Genomic DNA, 23428 nt, shown 5'->3' with positions numbered 1-23428 from the left:
GCAACCTAAATGCCCACTGACAGATGAATGAATAAAGTAGATGTGATAGGGTTTCCCTAGTGGTGCAGTGGTTAAGAATCTGCCTGCCAATGCAGGGGACACAGGGTTCAAGCCTTGGTCTGGGAAGATCCACATGCCACTAAGCAACTAAGCCTGTGCACCACAGCTACTGAGCCTGCGCTCTAGAGCCCAGGGGCCACAACTACTGAAACCCACGTGCCTATAGCCCGTGCTCTGCAACAAGAGAAGCCACCACAATGAGAAGCCTGCACACGGCAATAAAAGAGTAGCCCCACTCAACACAACTAGATAAAGCCTGTGCACAGCAATGAATACCTAACATAGTCCAAAAAAAAAAAAAAAAAGATGTGGTACATATATACAATGGAATATTACTCAGCCATAAAAAGGAATGAAATTGGGTCATTTGTAGATACGTGGATGGACCTAGAGACTGTCATACAGAGTGAAGTAAGTCAGAGAAAAACAAATATCATATATTAATGTATATATGTGGAATACAGAAAAATGGTACAGATGAACTGGTTTGCAAGGCAGAAATGGAGACACAGATACAGAGAACAAATGTATGGACACCAAGGGGGTTAAGCGGGGTGGTGGTGGTGCTGTGATGAATTGGGATATTGGGATTGACATGTATACACTAATAATGTATAAAATGGATAACTAATAAGAATCTGATGTATAAAAAATAAAATTCAAAAACAAAACAAAACAGAAGACAGTATGGTACTAGCACAAAAACAGAAATATAGACCAATGGAACAGGATAGAAAGCCCAGAAATAAACCCACGTACCTATGGTCAACTAATCTATGATAAAGGAGGCAAGGATATACAATGGAGAAAAGACAGTCTCTTCAATAAGTGGTGCTGGGAAAACTGGACATGTAAAAGAATGAAATTAGAACACTCTGGAGCATCATACACAAAAATAAACTAAAAATGGATTAAAGACCTAAATGTAAGACTGGTTACTATAAAACTCTTAGAGGAAAACATAGGAAGAACACTCTTTGACATAAATCACAGCAATATCTTTTAGGATCCCCCTCCTAGAGTAATGAAAATAAAAACAACAATAAACAAATGGAACCTAATCAAACTTAAAAGCCTTTGTACAGCAAAGGAAACCATAAACAAAAGGAAAAGACAACCCACAGAATGGGAGAAAATATTTGCAAATGAGGTGACCGACAACTGATTAATTTCTAAAATATACAAATAACTTGTACAGCTCAATATCAAAACAAACAAACAGGGCTTCCCTGGTGGCACAGTGGGTGGGAGTCCGCCTGCCGATGCAGGGGACACGGGTTCGTGCCCCGGTCGGGGAAGATCGCATATGGCGCGGAGCGGCTGGGCCCGTGAGCCATGGCCGCTGAGCCTGCACGTCCAGAGCCTGTGCTCTGCAACGGGAGAGGCCACAACAGTGAGAGGCCCGCGTACTGCAAAAACAAACAAACAAATCCAATCGAAAAATGGGCAGAAGACCTAAGTAGACATTTCTCCAAAGAAGACATAGAGATGGCCAAAAAGCACATGAAAAGATTCTCAACATTGCTAATTATTAGAGAAATGCAAAGCAAAACCACTATGAGGTATCACCTCACACTGGTCAAAATGGCCATCATCAAAATGTCTGCAAACAATAAACGCTAGAGAGGGTGTGGAGAAAAGGGAACCCTCTGAACTGTTTGTGGGAATGTAAATTGGTACAACCACTATGGAGAAAAGTATGGAGGTTCCTGAAAAAACTAGAAATATCAATACTGTATTGTGATCCAGCAATCCCACTCCTGGGCATGTATCAGGAGAAAACTATAATTCGAACAGATACATGCGCCCCCAATGTTCACTGCAGCACTATTTACAATACCCAAGATGTGGAAGCAACCTAAATGTCCATTGACAGAGGAATGTATAAAGAAGATGTGGGACATATATACAAGGGAATACTACTCAGCCATAAAAATGAAATAATGCCATTTGCAGCAACATGGATGGACCTAGTGATTATATACTAAGTGAAGTAAGTCAGACAGAGAAAGACAAATATATGATATCACTTATATGTGGAATCTAAAAAGACGATACAAATGAACTTATTTATAAAACAGAAACAGACTCACAGACATAGAAAACAAACTTGCGGTTACCAAAGGGGAAAGGTTGGGGGGAGGGGTAAAGTAGGAGTTCTGGATTAACAGATACACAGTACTATATATAAAATAATCAACAAGGACCTGCTACATAGCACAGGGAACTCCACTCAATAGTCTGTAATGACCTACATGGGAAAAGAATCTGAAAAAGAGTAGATATATGTATAACTGAACCACTTTGCTGTGTACCTGAAACTAATACAATATTGCAAATCAACTATACTCCAATATAAAGTAAAAATTAAATTAAAACATAGAAGAAGTTTTAAGAATGAAGAAAATTAAAAAAAAAAAAAAAAAAAGAACTGTGACTATTTGGACCAGTGGAAGAAAATAAGTGACTCAATTTCAGGATAGAATTTTTATAGAAAATCAGTGTGTTACTGATTCCATTAAATAAATACTGAACAAATACTGAGAGTATTTGCTTTCTTACCCTGCCTAGGAAGTCTAGGATTCTGCTCAGTCAACCCGACACAGAGATCAGACTCTGAAGTCAGGCAGACACATCTGGACATGGATCCTGGCAATGCCCCTGACAGTGCCATGACCCAGGGTTGGCATTTCCACCCTCCCCGCCTCAGTTTCCTCATCTGTAAAGTGGAAATTGATAGCAGCACATACTTTACAGGCTGTCGTGAGGTTTGAAGGGATAAAGTCAGCAAAGAACAAGGCATATCACCTGGCCCACGGCTGCTCCTAATGAACATGCAATTAATATTTAAAGCTAAAAGTGCTTTTAGGGCTTCCCTGGTGGCGCAGTGGTTGAGAGTCCGCCTGCCGATGCCGGGGACACGGGTTCGTGCCCCGGTCCGGGAAGATCCCACGTGCCGCTGAGAGGCTGGGCCCATGAGCCATGGCCGCTGAGCCTGCGCATCCGGAGCCTGTGCTCCACAATGGGAGAGGCCACAACAGTGAGAGGCCCGCGTAACGCAAAAAAAAAAAAAAAAAAAAAAAAAAGTGCTTTCCCATGGGGGAAAAAAAAGAGGTCTTCTTTGCAGCTGTTTCCATCAAGGGGCAGAACGGCTCCGAACACAGACTCTGCAGCTAGACAGCCTGGGGTTAAAATCTGGCTCCACCATCCACCAGCTATGGAAGTTGGGCAAGTTACTTGACGTGGGCCTCAATATTCTCATCAGTAAAATGGGGCCTAGGACAGCACTGACCTCCTAAGGTTCTACGTGGCGGTGATAACAGCTCGCTGTTTGCCCAATGCACTGCGGGTGCACAGGGGACTATCTCGGAGGCATCACTCATGTTCTATTCAGGCCAGTGCAACGATGAAAAGATGCGGAAATTCCCCACATCACCTTCCCCAGCTAGACCTCTGCCCTAAGGTGCCAACAAGGAGGGAAGAGTGGCTGATGTCATCTGTCCTTTCACTTCCGCTGTCTCTTTTGGGTGGAGGCCAAATAGTGGCGAGTCCAGGGCAGAGTGGGAGAGAAAGCTCGAGCTGCATGCGCCCAGACTCCTGGCCCAGGCTCCTGAGCGGGGCAGAAAAGGCTCTGACCCCTGACCTCTGGCGGGCACACTGTTGGTACCCTAGTCTCCAAGCTGAGCCAGTCTACAACCTGCAGGTCCCCCCACTTTACCCCTCCGTGGGCTTTGGATTGGTTGGCTCGCCCTTCTCCCACTGCCCAGCAGGTCACTAACCTCCCAGCCCTATTCTCCATGCCCAGGAGGGACACGTAACACCTGGCAGCTGCTCCATACTTCGTCTCAATCCCTCAGTTGGCACAGGCTAAGCAACCAAGCCCCAGGCTCAGGCACTGGCGGGTGGCCAGTGCAGAGCCAGATAAGGTTTGTCTCTGGGGAGAAATCTCACATTCTAACAACAGACATGGATGAGGAAAGGAAAACATAATGCAATGTGGCAGCTGACAAGTGCTCAACCAGGGGTTAGGAGTACGCTGGTGTCAGACTCCCAGATCTAGTGCCTACTAGCCTAGAAGCGTGGGGCTTTCTTAACCTCTCCAAGCCTCTATTTCCCCATCTGTAAAATGGGCAAAACAACAGCTCCTCCCTTGAAGGTGGTGGAAAACATCAGACGAGAAGAGCTACGTATGCCCTGGCATATAAGTACTCAATACCTGAGAGCTCTTTGTGTCACAAGGTGGGCATGAGGACGAAGCAGGACAAAATAGCACAGGCAATGCCCTTTATCTGGGGGAGGAAATGATTTCCCCAAGAAAGGAGAGTTCCTGGGAAGCTGGAGAGAGGAGCATTTGTGAGCTGGGCTGAAAGGCCACACAAGCCGGGGCTGGGGTGGGAACTGGAAGCACGAAGACTCAGCAGGAACAGAGAGCAGGGCTGTCCCTGCACAGGCCGTGTGCCCCAAGTGACAGGGACAGGCTGATCCGCCAAAGCTGAATGAGCCTACGGGGGCCGATGGGAGGCTGCAGCACACCCCCATCCCAGCCTTCCAGAAAGGAAGCTTCACAGACATAATTACACTGGCGGGGCAAGGTGGGCTGCTGGGCATCTTTTTTTATAGACTAAGTGGCATTCTCTGAGCCAAAGCAATGAACAAGAGGTTCAGAAAAGCAAGTGGGGTCAGGGCCTGGGGGGACTGATTTTCATGAATGAATCTACTTCCTGTGGTGACTGAAGCCTCCAGGGGAGGCCCTTGAGCTCCAGGGACCAAAGGCACATGACAGCTGGGGACAGGCCACCACCCGTGTTCCCAGGAGACAGAGCCTTGGTACTGCCCTCCCCCAGGGCTCACCTTTCACTTCCCCCTGCTCTGCAAATTCTCCAGGCTGGGCCCTGGGTGCAAAACCACCTCCTGGGGGACTCCTCCTCCCCTGTTTCTGTTTTCTTTTGAAAACCATAAAAACTGCAGTCACTCAAGAGAGGCAGGAATACCTCCACTCTTGTGTCTGCTGGACTGCCCTGAGGAAGGCACTGGGCAAAGGGTCAATATGGGGTCTGGAGTGAAACAGAATGATCTAGAAGATTCTAGGTCGACTGACCATTCGTTAACAAGTCTACAGCCCCAAGGTGGCCAGACAACAAAAAACTACAAATTCACCTGCAGGCTAAGATGGAAAAAGGAAGAAAACCAGGTGTTGCACTTACTGAGGTCAACGAGTTTTAGCGAGTACTTGTCATGTGGCAGGTGAGGTACTGAGTCCAGTCGGGATCAGATATGGTGGAGGGACAGGGATGGACCAGGAAGACCCCGGGTTGGGATGGGGGTTCTGCATGGTAACAGACTCTTGCCTGGGACCAAGCGGACTGAGAAACAAATGGGTCCATGAGGGCTCCTGTCTCTTTACTACCATGGGGAACTCTGCACCCTTAAATGAAGTCATGGCTCATCAGAGCCAGACTGACAGCAGGAGGCCCGTTTGTCAAATACGGAGTCACAATGATGGCCATGGCAGACCCAGACCTACTGTGCTGAGACTTTACCTACTTTTACCTCTGATTCTGATAACTCTGTGAGGTGTAAACTTAACACCTTGTTTTATAGATAAGGAAACTGAGGCCCAGAAAGTTAAGCATTTCTCCAAGGTCGTCAACCTTCGCTCTTTGACGGAGAGGTCCACTGTGACCTGGACCTTTGCGCCTGGAGTGCAGTCCACTGTGTGGGAACTGTGCCTGCGTGCCACAAGGATAGTGCTGGCGGTGCCCGACCAGTAATGGGACGGGAGGGCCAGGCACCTGCCATGTGCCAGGCATCCTACGAGGCACTCGACAGCCACCATCTCAGTCAATCCTCAGGATAACCTAGAAGTGCCATCCCCACTTTACAGATGAGTAAACTGAGGCTCAGGGAGCTTCAACACTTATGTCAAGGCCCACACCTTGTAAGTCGTAGGGGCCAGATTTAACCCTGGTGGCCCATTTCTGGAGCAGGGGTCTTCGGCCTCAAGCCTAGTCATGCCCACGCTGACCTGTAGCTGATCCACCTTTATTTATGACCCTAAGTCATTCCCATCAGGAAGAGCCTGGAGCACACAGGCTCACCCACTGCCCAGATCTACCTTGGAGGGGCACGCCTGGCTTCTGCGGGCATTGAAAACACCAGGGCAGTGATTACTGAACCAAGCTCTTAGGAAGGAAGCGCTGATTAAATGCCCTTCCTGAAGTTGTTAAGAAGTTTCAACAATTCTCAGAATTTATCGCATAAAGATCATCAATAAATGGTGTTAAAGAGAAAACAGATTTTCTTGCCAAAGATACTACCAGTTTCAGTTCTGTAAGCCACACCATGTGGCTTTTGCCTTGTCTCCTGAAGCCGTGTTTTGTTTCTATCGAGCCCGGCAATGAGCACGCCTCACAGGGCACAGGGACAGATGCCTTTCTCCATGGCTTTCATAAACCGGATTTTCTGCGTGGTTTACCCACAACTTCTAGCACATCTACAGCTCTGTTCATGGAACTTAAGTGGGCCCCGTCTTCCATGGGCACCCGAGTGGAGAGCAGATCAGAGCCGAACCAGCCCCTATGAGGCCCTCACTCGGCCAGCTCTGGGCACAGCGGAGCGGTCACGTCCCCCCGCCAGGGCCTCGCGCAGGCGCACAGCCGTCCATGCGGCTATGGAGCAGCCCCCGATGAGGGTCCCAGGCCCCCGCCCACCCTGCTTCTCGGGGCTCTGCCACAGCGCAGTCAGCCTGGGTGCTCTTCAAACAGGCCGGAATCCAGAAGGGCGGGGCATTTTCTCCGAGTTTTATAGGAATGTCTAACCAGAAACATCTGGAAATACAAGGGGCTAAGTTGGACGCCTCAGGGGGCAGCTCCAGCTCCGCCAGGCCCGGTGTTCACCCTGCGAGCTTGTGCGTCTCCGGCCTCTTTCCCAGCATCCTCTGCTGCAAGATGGCCTCCCTCCTGCCTGCCTGCCTTTCGCCCTCCTCCTGTTGCAGCAAAAGTAGAAATGAGACTTTTCTGATAAACAAGGAAGACAAGGAAACAATGAACAGGCTGGGGAAACAACATCAACAGGCCTGAAACGGTTAAGCAGTCTTCGTTATTCTTTAGCTGTTACTACTAACAAACACAGCTAGACTTGTCCTTCACAAAGCTGATTACTCTCTGACTCCACACAAATTACCCTTTGCACCTGGCATTTCTTCTCCCCCGCTACACTCCCTTGTAGCACTCTTCATGTCAGAAAGAAGGCCACGGGGCCGATAACTTCAGGGACACCAGACCCGGTTGCTGAGCCGCCTGACGCCAGCTTTGGCCATGAATTTGCAGAAGAAAAGAAATGCAAGACCTTCACTACTTTGATCCTTATCACATACCCCGGACTGTGAGCCCCCCATATAAAATCTCTGAATCCCCAAGGAGGGGAGCACAGTTCTTGAGAAGTTAGCCTACTGTGTCTTCCCTTGGCCGGGCAAAAAAAATAAAAAGCTTCTCTATTTCTCGTCTTCCAGTTTTCTGTCTCCGTATTTCTATTCGACAGCGGTGCACAGGGAGCCAGATTTGGCAACACTCCCTCCCCCATTCCCGTCCTCCATCGTCCACCCTGCTTCCTTCCTCCTTCCACTGATCCAGGCGCACTCATTTCACCTCAGGGTGGTTGAACTTCCCATCGCTTCTGCGTGGAATGCTCCTTCCCCAGACCCTTCAGGGACACAAGGGTTGCCGTTTTGTAGGGGAAGACTTTGGGGAAGGTGGGATTCATGGGGAAGCAGGAAGCATGGTCTCACCTTCCCACGGTTGGCTGCCCCGGGAACGTCCCGCAGGAATCTCAACCTCCAAATATCTGAAGGTGGTTGTCCCCTGCCTCTTCCGTGTCCTCGCCTCTGGGAACGGCACTGCTGTGTGCCCAGTGCCCTGCCAGATGCCCGGACATCAGCTCCTCGCAGCCCAGCCCCGTTTCCCCATCCTGGCAGCCTTGGCGCAAACCACATCCCCTCTAGCCTGGATGGCTTCCCACGCTCCAAGCCTGGGGCCCATCCTGACCAGATCAGTCCCTCTGAACACGACTCTGACTCCACTGTTCCTGCGCTTTAAGCCCCCAACGAGTCTCTACTGCCTTCCTCAGGGAGTTCAGACTCCTGAGCCTGGAGTCAGGACCCATGTGCCCGGGCCCTGTCGCCCGGGTGGCAGGCCTGCCACTGTGGCTTCTCTGGAAGTGCCGCGTTTCCTTGTGCAGGGATCTGTGCAGACCCAAAGCCTCACTCCTCTCACCTCCTCCGATTTGCCACTCTTCCTGCTAACTGCTGTGGGCTTTCAGACCTCCCTTCCTCCAAGACGATGACCACCCTCACCCCCATCCCAGATCACTTTGGTACCCCCTCTTCCTGGTGTCCCCCAGGGACCCGGATTTACCTCTTATAGCACATAGGGTTACTATTGTCATCACTGTTGCTCTTGTTAACAGCAGAGCCAACAGCACCATCAGAAGAGCTGAGTTTTTTGAGTGCTGTTCTAACACAAGCACTGTTCTAAGCTCTTGTGTAATATAACACATTCGATCCCATGCGGTGAAGGGTGCAATGAGCCAACACCCTCACCCTTGCTCCTGGCAGAGGAAGAAATATGGGACTAGAGTACTGCAGTCCATCCCACCTTCCACCTACATCTGTACTCACGACCAGGGTGGGGAGGACCGAGCAGGTGCTTGGGTTGAACTCCTGGGTCTAAACCCTGCCCCTTGTTTGCCACGTGACTTTGGACAAGTCAACCTCTCTGAGCCTCAGTTTCTGTTTCTGTCAAATGGGTCCTGGGTGAAAGGGAAATGAACGCCATCCATCACATGCCTACACAGGGCCTGGAATTACTGGCCCCTCAGCAGGGACCTCTCTCCTGGGCAGAACCGACATCAGATCCTGAGACCAACCACCCTCTTTCTGGATTTTGAGGCTGGATTTTCCTCCAGCAGTTAAGTATTTCCAACTGCTTTGAAATTAAAATAATAAAAATAACAGAAAGGCACATCCACTTCTGTGGACAAGTGTGAAGTCATCAGCCCCTCTGCCAGCCGGGTCTGAACAAGCACGCCCTGTGTCCCTCCTGATGGCAGCGCTCACCAGGTGCCGCTCTGCAGACAGGCCCTCCCAGCCCTCCCCTCCATTTGTCCTGGGAGCTGCTGGCACGGGGAGAGCCCTGCAGCATTCTTCCCAGGAGCTGGGCCCAGCCAAAGGCTGCAGAGAGAGCTGGAGGGGCAGGGAGGGGCCCAAGCCTATATTCCCACCCAGGAACATTTACTCAGTCCTTCATCCTCACCAGGGGTGGCGCTGGAGAGCAGCCACCTCGACATCCCCAGCTCAAATCATCCCAGCTGGCTTTTCAAAGAACCTCCTTCCCCACTCCACCCCCGAGCCCGTCTCTCCTCCTAACTTCAAGTCTCAAAATGCAGAGTTCCTCCCCTCAGAGCCAGTGTAGATAAGAGCCAATCTCCCTGGGTTTGAGTCATAGCTCTGCCACTTGGTTAGCTGTGTGACCTTGGGCAAGTTACTCTACCTCTCTGTGCCTCAGTTTCCTCATCTGTTAGGTGGGAATAGCAGTCGAACCAAGCTCACAGAATAGGTAAAGCGCTCAGAGGAATGCCTGAAACACAGCATGTGCTAATTACCACCTACTATTACCACCAAGTGACCCCAGCTCAGGCTCAGTCCTGCTTGGTGGGCAGGCTCGGGGTGCAGGAGTGGGCACTGAGGAACTCTCTGGGTTTGAAGGTGTCCCCACAGCAGGCAAGGCCCCTTTCTTGACATCCACAGTCCGTGTTACTCCCTCCCACAAAGGCTTTATAAATGTCCCCTTTCCTCTTTCTTCCATTCCACTAGGCAATCTTGAATCGATTTGGAGATCGTTTCCCTGTGTGATCTGGACATCTTACATCAAGCAAATATCAAAGTCTGGCCTCGTGCCCTCTGTACTTATGTGCAAGATACTTCTCACCTACATCACCTTCTAGTTCAACAGCCTGATGACAGCACAGCAACGTGGAAGAGGCACACACTTTAGAGGGGCAGGGGTGGGAATCCCAGCTGTGTGACCTGGAACAAGTCACTTAACTGGTCTGGGCCTCAGTTTCCCCACCTCTAACGGGGCTGGTAAAACCTACTACACAAGAGTGCGCAAGGAGGATTAAACAAGATGGTACATGTCAAGTTCAAAGCACAGGGCTGATGCCCTCTTTGTGGACGATGTGTCCGGAAATCAGGGCTTAAAAAATGCTTAATAAATATTTAATTCTAGAAGGAAAGTTAGTTTCCAATTCTTCATGTCCCCGCAAAATAAATCACCATTTGTTCTGCCATCTGGTCTCGTAAATGATTAGCAAGCTGGGAAGGAGGCAGCTAAAGAGACGCTGGAGACCAAGGGTACTGATAGATGACGTCAACCTCCCGGATTCAGCAAATGCCTCGGGGACACCGTGACACCGATATGAATGGGATTTACCTGACCGAGCTCAGGTTTGATCCCAGCACTTTGACTTGAGGGACAGTGGGACCAGGTGATTTTAGCCGGCAAAAGACCAAGAGGTGTTTTACTATCTAGTAACACAGGTGCCAGATACTCTTGCCCATCCCCCATCCTGGAGTCTCTCCCATCCCTGACCCCTTGGACAGTGGGTTTGGAGAAGGGAAAAGAGATGGGGGGGAACTGAGAGATGGGGTAAGAGGGTTGATTTCAAATGTGAGAGATGAATTTTTTTAAAGTAAGTGAAAGTCCAGTGATTTGGTTTTCAGGCCGCATACAAATTGCCCCTGGGGTTAAAACAGCCATGAAAACATGCCATAGTCTAGATCTCCTCCCGGTCAGGGCTCAAAGGTCCTTAGAATAACAGGTATCATTGCTTTCCATTGTTCCACAGTCTGCACGTGTACAGGAAAAGCCCTGCTGGCTTCCAGCACGTGGGCCAACACAGAACATGCTATAGCCACAGCCTGGTCCACGCCAGGAAGTCACTGATCCCAGGAGGCCATACAGGGCACGGATATGACCCAACACTCCCTGACCCCCGATACATGAGGTGCCACCGGAACACAACTTCTGGCCACCAGCAGTTCCATTATCTCCTGGAGGGTTGGAGCATAGCTGGGGAGCTGGCTCCCCCTTCTCCAGCCCTAGGCCAGAGCCAGGATGGAGAGGCAGACCTACAATCACCAAACGCTCCAGCAAAGACCGGAGTAACTGCCTGGCTGTCAGACCACAGGGGCAGGTGCCACAGCTGACCCCTCATGCCTGCACAGCTCCAGGCAGCACTCAAGACTACTTGGTGAATGGACGCTCCTTGGGGAGAGCCACGGTTTCAGTCAAAACCACATTCTGGAATCATGACACTCGGGTCGGGACATCATCCTAGAGAAGGGTAGGGAAGGGAACTAACATTTCAGAAGTCTTTCCTTAGGGCTAGAAACCTGGTGTGTTTCCCGAGTCCCTTCCTCAACCCTGAGAGGTGGGTAAGAGCACCTCTGATTGACAGATGAGAGCACTGAAGCTTAGAGAGGTCCAGTTCTGGGCCTGAGCCTTGGGGCCCGCAGGGAGGGATACAGGGCTTCACACCAGCTTGCTCGCTCTTCTATGATAAAATGTGGCCTCAGAGTGATAGCTTGAAAGCCCATTTACAGGACAGGAGGTACCAGGTTCCCCCCATCCTCTGCTCTCCATCCCGTCCCAAACAAAACCAGGAAAAGCCTCCCTTTAGATCTGTTTTCTGGACACTTCCGACCCAAGCAGGGCTCACCCTCTAAGGTCTGAGTGTAGGAGAGAGCCGTCGGCTCACACACTGGGAAATAATGAAATCTCTTTAGCACACTCCTTTGGGCTTTGGTTTGCTTATGGGTTGAACTTCCTGTTTGGTTTACTGGTGGGGGACTAACTGTTTGGGCTGCACTTGTTTACAGGGCGGGGGTCAGCTGAGTCTGGGGGACGGGTGTGACCACCCTCCGCTCTTCCAAAGCCCATGAGAGCAGCAAACCAGCCCTCCAAAGAAGGTTCTGGTTAGTTTGTGCTCTTTGGCTTGGAATGCTGGAGGAGATGGCCAGAGTCGAGGCACAAACAGGATGCAAGGGGGCAGGCAGCAAAAACTGGCCCCAGGAAGACGGCTTGGAAGCGGATAGCAGAGGGCCGTGCTCAGAAGGACGCTGGAGGGCTGCTGCGGGTCGGTGGCAGAGGCTCGTCCCTGTACTGGCGTTACCGCAGGTGCTTCTGAGAGGCTAATTACCCCACGGCTGGGACGGGGTGCCTGCCAGGCTGGGACTCTTCTGGCAGCTATAACCCAGGAGCCAGGAGAGTCCTTCTAGGGAACTGCCGCATCTTCCTGCTCCACGGTGGCCTTGGATTCAACTGTTGGCCTCTTGTGAGACAGAGGAGGGTAGGCGATCAAGAGGTCCTCCTGTCCCATTTCTTTGTAAGCAGAGCACACACTGAGTGAGGAGGTCACACCCTAGATGGGGCTTGTCCCAGCTCTTCCCTCTCCATGGGATGCTGCCCCCGCATTCTGCCCCCTTTTGTTTCAAGGCCAAACCCAAGTGTCTCCTCCTCTGGACCAACTGATGGGGCAGCTGCTTTGTGACGGCTGTGACCTGGACATGCTGCTACTGTCGCAGCGTGTCACAGGAAGCTGTTTCACACCTGTTCAGCCCCCAGACCATGAGCTCCTGCTCCCAGTCCCTCCTCCGTACCTAGTATGGTAGATGTTCCATAAACGGTTATCAGGTGAAGAGCTGATAATTGTTATCAGTAGCAAACAGTCATGGAACCCTCCCTACGTGCCAGGCCCTGTGACAAGGCTTTCGTGAGGGTCATCTCAGTGAAGATCCTTATGACAGCCCTCTGAGACAAGAGGCTGCATGAACAGAGAGGTTATGTAACTGGTCTCAGGTCACACAGCGAGCAAGTGAGTGGCAGAGACAGGATTCCAACCCAGGCACGTGGCTCCTGAGTGTGCTGGCCATGGCGCCACGCTGCCTCTCAAATGAACGAGTGAAGGAACTGTAGGGGGAGCAGAGGAGTTTTCAGAGTCTACTGGGAGCAGACCAGTGCATCCAAGGCCCAAGAGGCAGGCCCTGGTGCTGCCTTTGTTTCTGGACTGGCTCTGCTGTCATCTGACACCAGCCAGCCCAGTGGGTTAGGGAACCAGGTGCCAGCTTGTACAGCCAGCCCAGTGCTACTTAGAGCCCCCAGTCATGGGGGCAGGTGGAGATCAGGGACCAGAGCGTGCAAAATCACCCCAGCAGCCTGATACACATATCCAGAGAGGAAGACCAGGAAAGGAGAGGACATCCCCACCTACCTCTGTGCCCCTGCTCCCCAGGCACCCTCCAGCCAGATGTCCCACACCTCCTGTCCTCTTAGCCTTTCTGAATCTGACCTACCCTTTGTAGATCTCCCTTCCCCAGCTTCACGAGCCTCCTCTAAACGTACAAGCACACACTTTAATCATGCACATGTATGGTTCTGCATATCCATTTCTCATGTTCCTGCTATGATGCTTAAGTGCCTGGATCTCAAACTTCAGTGAACACAAGACTCTGCGGGGCAGGTGAAGGGGCACGTACGTGTCTGTTAAAAATGCAAATTCCACCCCCCCACTCCCCGTTCCCAGAGATCCAATCTTTGCCCAGGAATCTGCATTCTTAACAAATTATTCCAGTAAATCACCTGTGAAGAAACACTGTTTAAATCCTCAGTGCCTAATTACTGGATCAAAGCAATCCTCTTCATATATACAACCTCTCATAATTTACCAGGTCCCCTTACACCTTCTCCCTTGAGCATCACAACAACTGATAAGATGGTCTAGACAGGAGTCCCAGGCACGACTGCACAGAAGAGCTGCAGTTCAAAGGGCCGTTCGTTCAAGGTGACAGAGGAAGTGGGAGAGGAGGCAAGTTCAGACTGCCCTGGTCTAGCGGTCATTCCAGCCGTGTGTCTGTGTCTCTGCCACCTTGTCTTGGCCTCCATGTCTCTGTTTCAGTCTCTCTTGTTTTCTTTCTTGCTATACTATTTAAAACAATTCTAGAAACTAAAAGTAATCATTAGAGGTAAATGATAAGAGGAAAATAAAAATCCCCCAAACTCCCATTCACCAGAGATAATTATTTTTCATGTTTTGGTGTATTTTTCCAGCTTTGTCCTTACGTCTTAATTGCGATTCCACTGTTTTGTAAGCCACATTCTCCCTTCCAACAATCAACCCAAAGTAAGGATGATATTGCTTTAACTGGCCCTTGAGGGAGAAAGATGCTGGCTGTCTACCTTGTCCCTTTCTGCCCACCGCCTTCCTCAGTGGCCATTGCCTCTTTATCCTCTCCCCCATCCCCTCCAGCAAGTGGGGCAGGGGAGAGACCGGGAGGGGAGCAAGCTTTCCTGGGCAGGGATGGGGCCTCTGGATGTTCAAGTCACTGGGGACAGAACTTCAGGGGTCTCTAATGTTGAGCTGAACCAGCGGGACAACAGCACACTTGTAGCCAGCACTTTCCACAGAGACACTGCAAAACGCACAGCACTAAGACAGACTGGTTTTAAAACACAGGTGAGGTGACCCTGAAATCTACGCTAACCTCAGAGGGATGGGTGGCTTGTGTCTGAGATTCTCATTCCAACTCCAACTCCTTGCTTCTTAGAGACAACAAACTCGGAGCCAATGAAAACTAACCTCAGGACTCTTCCCTTTTCTTTTTTGTTTTTTTTAAAGGGGTTTGGAGTTGAAGACCGTTTGATTATTCCAGAGGCTTCTGAACCGAGACTAAGAAACGGTGTGTGCTGCTGTGTCTGCTGACTGCAGGCACGTCTGACTTCCTCTTCTCTTTTCGTCTGAAATCCAGCATGGTTTCTCAGGGGCTTTGACTGACAAGTCCTCCCAGCTTTAGGGAAGTTTTAAGACCAAGCCCGAAGAGACTTGCAAATGAGTTCCTGCAAGATTTCTGAGTAGTGACTGAATACAATCTCTAATTATTTCTAAAGGAACCACTCGCCCAATTAAAGCCACAGCCTGTGAGAGGGAGGTAAAGATTCTCTTGATGGAGAGCAGTGAGAAATCGCAGCCGTTATTATTATTGTTGCTGTTTTCTAAAATCGTGCTATGTCTAGAGGCCATCATCAGCTCTTTCCATACTGGATTTTACCCGACCACCTGCCAGAAGGCACTGGATCCACTTCTCTCTCCCCTTTGCCAGCTGACCCCTAACTCACCTGTCAGGCGGAGGCTAAAATGTCGCTTCCTGGGAGGACTTTCTTGAGCAGGTGAGGGTCCCCGTGCCCCTCCTCCTTCCCGGCACGTCTCATGAGTCTACGACCATGTGCTTGTCCTCTACAAGCTGTATGCGGTCCAGGAACTTGTCTGTGTGTTCACCGCTACACCTACACCCTGCCTGGCACGTAATAGATGCTCAATAAATACCGACTGAATGAGACTGAATGAAGGAGACTGGAGGACAAAAGATTTCCTCCTTGGGTTCTGAGTGTAGGTTTCTGTCTAAACATGATTACAAAAGCACATTGACTTCTTCATTCATTCAACAAGCATTGAGGAACATTGGTAGTGTGTTGGGTGGTGGACTGACTCGTTCAGTCTCATCACCTCCACTCCACCACCATCCAAGACACCACACCAGGGTGTGAGGAACCTGCTTCCTGAGAGCCCTGCACTCCTGGAGCCCATACACTCCCACACCAGCCTCTTGTTGGCTCCAGAGCTCTGCATTGTTGGGCTTAGAGAAGCGAATTTCTGTTTGGATTGATGTAACTTCAGTCACCTGGGCAGAAAGACCATTTCCTCAGCCTTGAGGTCAACTCTCAGCTAGGTTAACCCACTATTGCTCCTCAGTGGGTTGAATGGGATGCACTAGGAGCAAGTTTGACCTTAAAGGGTCTGGAATGTAGGACTCTGAGGGGTATAACACAAAATTTGATCAATCAAGATATTAGGAAACCCCAGTGATGGGCCAGGAGTAGGTACCATCTCTTTCAGAAGGTTCTGACAATGTAATTTGTCATTACATGATGACATCGTTACATGATGACATCATTGCATGATGACATTGTTACATGATGACATCGTTACATGATGACATCATTACATGATGACACTACATCATCACTTGGGGGGAGACCAAATAAATACCTGTTTCCTTCTAGATTCCTAGAGACCTACCAGTTCAAAATTACAGTGATGACCTAAGGCAGCTTGGTGGACTGGACAAAATGGCCAAATGGGCAAAATCGTCCTTCCTAATTAAACTATCTGACATGTTCTAGACTTGTCCCTAATATCTTCCCTAATCCATCTGCCCAGATTTACCTGAGCTCTGCTAGACAGCTGTGAGATTGTTCAGATAGCCTAAACCTGGCTCACGGGTTCATTAGGCAGTGGATTCTAATCACACATATCTAAGTCCAGTTAAAACACGTGTCTAGAAACATCTTGAGAGATTACACTCTAATGTCTCAGCCCTACAGCAGGTTTATAGCAGACTTTGAGGCACTTCAAACCCTAGCACACCCCACCCTAGACCATTACCAGTATACCTGGATTGCCCTTTCCAGAAAAGTCCATTCTGGAGCAGGGTTGCTGAACTCCTTTGTCTGGGGGGGTGGGGCGGGGTATGTGGAGATGGGAAGGCAGATGTGTGCGGCCTCTCTTGTTTTCCAACTCCCAGTGACCCATCATCTCTGGGATTCTCCCATTTGCTTTGCGGAAAGGGTCCATTTTTAGTTTCACAGCAGGTATCAATCCCTGGCCTCTGGTCTATACCACAGCCTTTTAATTAAAAGCCCCTTAGAATTCCACTTTAATCCAGCTGCCTTGGTTTTCTCCTAGAACACCCGGAGGGGCAGGTCCAGTGTCTTCTTCAAGCTTGGATTCTGCACCCGAGGGATGTACAATATGGTCTCTGCTGGTCAGCAGAGACCGCCCAAAACCTAACTTCTACATGGTTTGTCAGATAATGAAAAGGACAAAATCTCCTTTGAACTTTGAAGCTGGACCTAGAGCAAAGGATGAAACAGGGTCTCGTTACATATTTTGCTAAGGATTCTAGATGAGACACTAAGAACCCCTTATGAAATATGCAATTATTTCTCTCTGCCACGCGGGAAGGGGGCATATTTGTTTTCTGTCCTGTCCTCTGGGTGACAGAGGCCTCGCTGAGCAATGCCTTTATTACAGGCACTGTTCTTACCAATCCTACTTCACTGGTTAAGGGATGGACAAAAGGGATCGATGACTTAAAGGCTGAAGAGATCTCTGTTGTCCAGTTCCATCTTGATTATTCAAGACGGCAGCAGCAAAGCAGTAGGAAAGAGAATCCATTCACTGGTTCTATGGGCCTCTGGGGACCACAGAGACTTGCCCCACCACCCTGAGGTGGTGCTCAGAAGACAAAGCCCCACTGGCTGGGTGTGTCGGGAAGTCTGTTAGTAGAATTTGGGGGATAGGATTCATCTAGATTCAAAAGAGGACTGATTTGGCAAAACTAAAGAAAATTTAAAGGGAGAGTCAGACAAACACCTTTGCATTCTCGGGTCAGATGCCCTCAGGCCAGCTGCTAAGCCAGTGGGGTGTCTCCATCCCTCCCAGGGGAGCTGGGGCCCTGAAACCGTGCAGGTGCTCTAAGGAGGGAACTGCCCCCAAGCCCAAAGGGTCTGAACCCCACCTTATTTGGTGGGAGATGAGCATTTCATCGACTAACAACCTTGGGTTCTGTAAACCAAGCACCTGTGTTTCAAACAACTGTAAACCGGCTCCCTCAGAAAGACCAGGCCCCAAGAGGCAGAAGTGCTCACCAGCTCACCTCCGCTGCAAAATCAGTCCCTTGCACAGCCTGCTAAGGCCAAGGCTGGGTTTTTACAGAAGAAAGAAAAGAAAATGAAGAGCAGAGGGTGCAAGGCAGTCAGAGAAAGAGGAACAAGGGGAGGCACTGACCGCCCTGCCGGCAGGCGTTATTCCACAAGGGAAACAGGCCGCTGGCCTCACGGTCCCTGGGGAAGGGCAGAGAAACCCACTGCATGCCGTGGTCTGAGCTAGTGCCTTCCACTCATCTTTGAGTCCTGACTCTGCCATGTATTTGCTGTGTGACTCTGGGCAAATTGGTGACCTCTCTGTTTTCTCCTCGGCTGTTGTGAGACATAAATGAGTTAAAATACACGGAGTGCTTACCACTGCATTTGGGATATGGTGAGCATTCAAGAAGCGTTAGCTCGTATTCTCACACCCACGGTAAAGTCTCCTCCGAGTGTCAGCTGCCCTTGTTATCAGTGTTATTAATACTGCTGGCTGTTACCACAATTCCTGCGGGAGGTGACACTACCCTCACGTTACAGATGGGGAAACTGAGGCTCAGGGAGGTTGCAGAGGGCCGGAGTCAGAACTCAGGCCAGGTATGTCTGGCTCTTGTCTAGGGGAAGGGGAACTCTGGAAGAAATTAGAATCTTGTGTGAGATGTCCGACTGGGTACCCCAGCATCACCTCCCTTGAGAACTGGGGGACAAAATCCAAGAAAACCATTAGACTCCGCCCAGACACACATCAACCCTTCCTGTAATACACTTTAGTTTGTTCGTGGCAAGTTTAAAATCTTTAAGCAGCTGACCCTGAGGAGCTGACCCTGAGGAGCTGAGGTCTGGAAAGATGCTGTCCCCATCTCAGCCTCAGAAAGGTCTCAGCTAACTTTTGACCATGTGTCACTGCCAGGGCCTTTGAGAAAAGCAGCCCCACACCCCTGCACCTCAGGTATCAGAGGGAAGCAGAGAGAGCCTGGGGAGGAGGGAGGGACCCTTTTTGCTTTGGAAAGAGATGGGCAAAGACCCCTGACATGGAGGCTGGAAAAGAGACTCAAATCACAGGAAGGCAGAAGGTCCAGGCTGCATCCAGCAGAACCTGTCCTCTCCCACAAACAGAAACCACAATGTTCTAGAAGTTAAATTCATCCTCATCACTTTTGAATGCATTTGAGGGCACGATTTACCTACTTGCAATAGGTGCACGTATGCAAAAGCAAATCTACCATATCTAAGTACTGCACTTGATGACAATACAGTATAAGAAATATACTAACAACCATGGTTAGGAGATATACTAAATATACTAACAACCATGGGCATCACACTTAGCTTGAGCTTCCTAGCAGCCAAGGTATAAAGGGAAATATGATGTTTATGAAACCTTCCACCTCCGATAAAGTTGAAAACACACAGGATTTAGAGTTGAGACCGGATGTGAATTTAGGCTCTGTCACTCACAGACCACATACCCGCAGACAATACTTTAACCTCTCAATACCTCAGTTTCCTCCCTTACTGAACAGTCTTAACAAAACCACAGACTATTAGGGCAATCAAATGAAATGTGTACGTGGCAATACTTTGAACGTTATAAAATATCCCACAAAGATCTTACTTATCAAGTACTCATATTAGTTCTTCAAGAGAAACAAACTTTTTTTCTATGCCGGTTGTTTTCTCTTTGAGATAGTTCGGAAAACATCTGATCACGTGACTCTTCACACAAGGACCACTGAATAATAGAAAGGACAGCAGTAACGACCACGAGTTTTGAGCACTAATTATGTACCAGGCACAGAGTTATACTCATCTGAGTTTCAGTGAAGCAACACTAACTCATTTCATCCTCACGGAAATTCTAGACATGGGTACTATTAGCGTCCCTATCGTAATAGAAACCGAGGCACAGAGAGAGACACGGACCAATCATATGCTCTTTCTCATGAATGTGGCGCTAGCGATCAGAGGGGCAGGGTAAGCTGGTGGTGGGCAGTGGACCATATGGAAATGAAGGCTCTAGGCTGAAGGCACCCTTTTAAGGTGGCTACATGGTCTGTATACGAGAAAGAGAGAAGGAGGGAGGGAGGGAAGGAGGGAGAGTGGGAGAGGGAGGGGGAGAGAGAGAGAGAGAGAGAGAGAGATGTAGAGACAAAGCAGCAGTGGCAGAGACTCAAGGGCCAGAGAGAGCGCTGGAGAGTCACAGCCTAATCCTTGATGCCCAATGGGATGGGGGCCAGGTGCAAACCTAAATGCCCTTCCTGCCCCAGGGTTTGCTGCTCCAATAAATTCCTTTTTTGTTTTAACAGCACCGGGTGGAGGTCTATCCTTTGCAAGCAAACATTTCCCAAGAAGACATGAGTAGGTGGATGGTACGACCAAGGAAGCGAAAGTGGCGGGAAGAGCAGAGGGCAGATGTCGCCCCGCATCCTTGATGCTCAGCCCTGTTCCTCTGAAACCCCCGGAAAACTAAGCCTAAGAACCCAGGCTCATGAAGGGAGGCAACAGGAGATGCACACTGGGTCTAGAACATGCACTGTCGTTTTAAAAAGCCCCGAAGCAGCATCCAACCAGCTCACAGACACCACACTTCCTGTTTGTGTGAACTGGTTCTGTTTTTTTCCAATTAGATTTCTACTCACTGATCCTCTCCAATTTTTTTTTCTTTCTTAATTGAATAGCAAATCAAAAGGAAGACGAAGGAGAGCTCGCAGTGTTCTCCTCCCTCAAAGGCCAAGCATCTGTTGGCTTTGTTCAGTCTTGGCGCTGACCATGGCATTTCATACTGTTCGAAATTAGTAGCTGTGACAATTCATCTTCAGGACAAATGGGTCCTGGGGAGACCAGGGGCAGACTCGCAAAGCCAATGGGGTGAGCGTGGCTGCTGCCCAGGCCCGGGACCCCGTGTCCTGATGGATGGGGGACGTGCAGGGCAGGCAAACCTGGCAAGGGGCCTGCAGGACCAGAGTCTGAAAGGGGAGGCTGAGTCACAGCTCTCAGGGAGCAATGGGGACAGAACTGAAGACAAACATCTCAAAAACAGGGCAGTGACGGCTGCCCAAGTCCCCAGAAACTTAGCTCAAGTGCTTGTCCTAGTTTGACATCATAAGTCCTGGCTCTGCCTCTCAGAATCGTGAAACCATGGATGAGCTCACCAACCTTCCTCGGTTCCATCTTCCATAGCCGAGAAAAGGGCAAAGTCATGTTATCCACTACGTAGAAGAGAATCAGATCGTGTGGGTAAAATGCCCGGCACACAGTAGGTCCTCAGGAAATGACAGCTGGTATGGTACTCTGAGCGCCATCCTGCCTGCCCTGGGGGTACGTTTCAGGAGGAAGTGTGTTTCCTGGGGCCCCGGATGCCTCCAGCATGTTTACGGAACCAGGAAAGTCCACTCACTCAATTTACGAAAAGCGACATGTTTATAAAAACCAGCCTCAGACTCAAAAGTGTAGAAGAGCCTGGAAGGCAGAGTAGGTCTGGAGAGAGGGATTGCTTTCGAGAAGCTATGGAGCAGGGGACCAATTCCTAAACCATTTGCACTTTTACGCCAGGAAATGGGTGTCCGGCAAAGAAAGCTGTGACCGGGATTACCGTGTAGGAAGTGGCTTGGGTGCCCCCTGGTTCCTGGAGCTTCTGGAGAGAGTGAAGCCCGTGGATCAGCCCTGGCCGCCCACCTCCCTGAGCATCTCCCGGTGCCGGCCACTTCTCTGGGCAGCTCATCCTCTGTGCCCCCCGCCCCGGGGCCTGCTGGCCACTCAGTAACTCATTCATTCAGAAGAACACTTCAAAGAAACGAGGAGTCCCAGCTCAAAGGGGGTGTTTATAACTTGAAAAGTGCTGATATGCCAACCAGCCATTTGCCGTGAAGTAGGTATTAGCTAGAGCAGCATTTCTTGGAATTAAAAAGGAACTATGAATAGACTGTTATGCTGCGTCTGTAGTCAGGAGCCTCCAATTAATGGCAGGAAGCCTATATTCCTGCCACACTGCAGCCAGCAGTGTGTGTGTGTGTGTGTGTGTGTGTGTGTGTGTGTGTGTGTGTGTGTGTGTGTGTGTGTGTGTGTGTGTGTGTGTGTGGGTGTGGCAGAGAGAGACAGAAAGAGACAGAGAGAGAACGAATGAAAAATGGTGGGCAAGGAGACAGTGGATGAATGTATTTGTACAGCAAAAGTGATGGCTGGCATGTTGATTTCTAGAACAAATTCACTGGGCCACTTTGGATCTCAGGTTGTCATCCAGGGAGCCAAATGGAGGGTCTAGAAGACAGTGCATCGGGGTGGGGGGAGGTCTGGCACTGGGGTCCCCCCGTTCTGGAACCACGGCAGCCAAGTCAGAGTCCTAGGGCCAGGCCTGCAGCCCGCCCTGGTGGAGCCAGAGGACAAGAAGACGAGGAGGCCGGAGTCACAGCTGTGCCCATTTTGTGCCCTCGACCTCAGTGGATGTTGATTCTCCAAGGGAGAAATGCGTTGGCGTTCCATGCACCTTGGAAAGTCAGAGAACCTTTCCTGACAGGAGAGTACCTCCCGCAGCTTGTTCTTTCAGCCTGCAGTAACTTCTGCCTTTTTTCTCAAGAGCCTCCCTTGTCTTGTTTAATTTAGACACGGGTAGTAATGAGGGCTGTGTCTGCTCCACTCTCGTCCACAGGATTGAAATTTTTCATCAAGGAGATCCTGGGAGACCAGCCGTGCGTACTCTTTCAAGCGTCACATCTGCCTGCCTGCTGCAATCTTCAGACCAGCACTAAATGAAAGTCCTGGCTGGCGGGCGGGAAATGCCATCCAATTCTCCCTCTAAATAGCTGTGATCACTTACCTGTAGGGGGGGGGGGGCGGGATTAAAAATAGCCAACACTCCTGAAAGGGACTAGGTGGGTGGGGAGTATTGTGAAAACGCTGATTTTTCTAAATTAATTCTTTATCAGTAACACATGATGAGGCAGCCTGACGCGGAGAAACAGCCTAAGCAGGGCACTAAGCAGCTGAGTAAGGCTGGGCTGGCCAAGCAATCATTCTTGGCCTCGGTTTCCTAATCTTAGCAATGGGGATTAAAAAGAAACCCTCCCCTCACAGGGCGGTTGTGCAACTGAAATGAGATGATGTGTGTGAACGTGAATGGCAGAGAAGCAGAAGAGCACGCTAGGGGAGAGCAGTGTTCTAGAGTCCAACTCTCTGGGTTCAAATCCCAGCTCTGCCACTGATGAGCTGTGTGACCTTGGGCAAGTCACTAAACCTCTCTGTGCCATGGTTTCCTCATCTGTCAACTGGGGATGACAACTACCCACCTATCTTAAGGGCCTGTCATGAGAACTCAGTGAGATAATGGGCATCCCATGCCTGGGAGAGTCCCTTTCCCATAGTAAGTGCTCATAAAGACTGGCTTAGAATAGCAGGTAGCTGCTAAGTGCAACTAATGCTGGCACACGGGAGGGGCTCCCCGAACATTTCCCAATTCTGATTCTGGGCTATTATCTTTTATTAAGGCTGGTTTTACTGGCACCTACCACCAGCTCCAGAGAATCACCACAGCACAGTCTGGAGTCATGAATTTCAGG

At 49.9% G+C, this 23428-nt stretch overlaps 1 protein-coding gene across 10 annotated transcripts in view; it reads right to left on the bottom strand.

Annotated features, from left to right (window-relative positions):
- The window catches only part of CHST11 (carbohydrate sulfotransferase 11), a 284429-nt gene that overhangs the window by 28989 nt on the left and 232012 nt on the right, over positions 1–23428 (bottom strand). The window lies entirely within an intron of this gene.

This window comes from Delphinapterus leucas, chromosome 11 (assembly GCF_059928025.1).
Source record: "Delphinapterus leucas isolate spDelLeu-1000000601 "Yukka" chromosome 11, BTC_Dleu_Yukka2, whole genome shotgun sequence".
Taxonomy (NCBI): domain Eukaryota; kingdom Metazoa; phylum Chordata; class Mammalia; order Artiodactyla; family Monodontidae; genus Delphinapterus; species Delphinapterus leucas.
The sequence above is the reverse complement of the archived record's forward strand: the minus strand, read 5'-3'. Positions and strand labels throughout refer to the sequence as shown.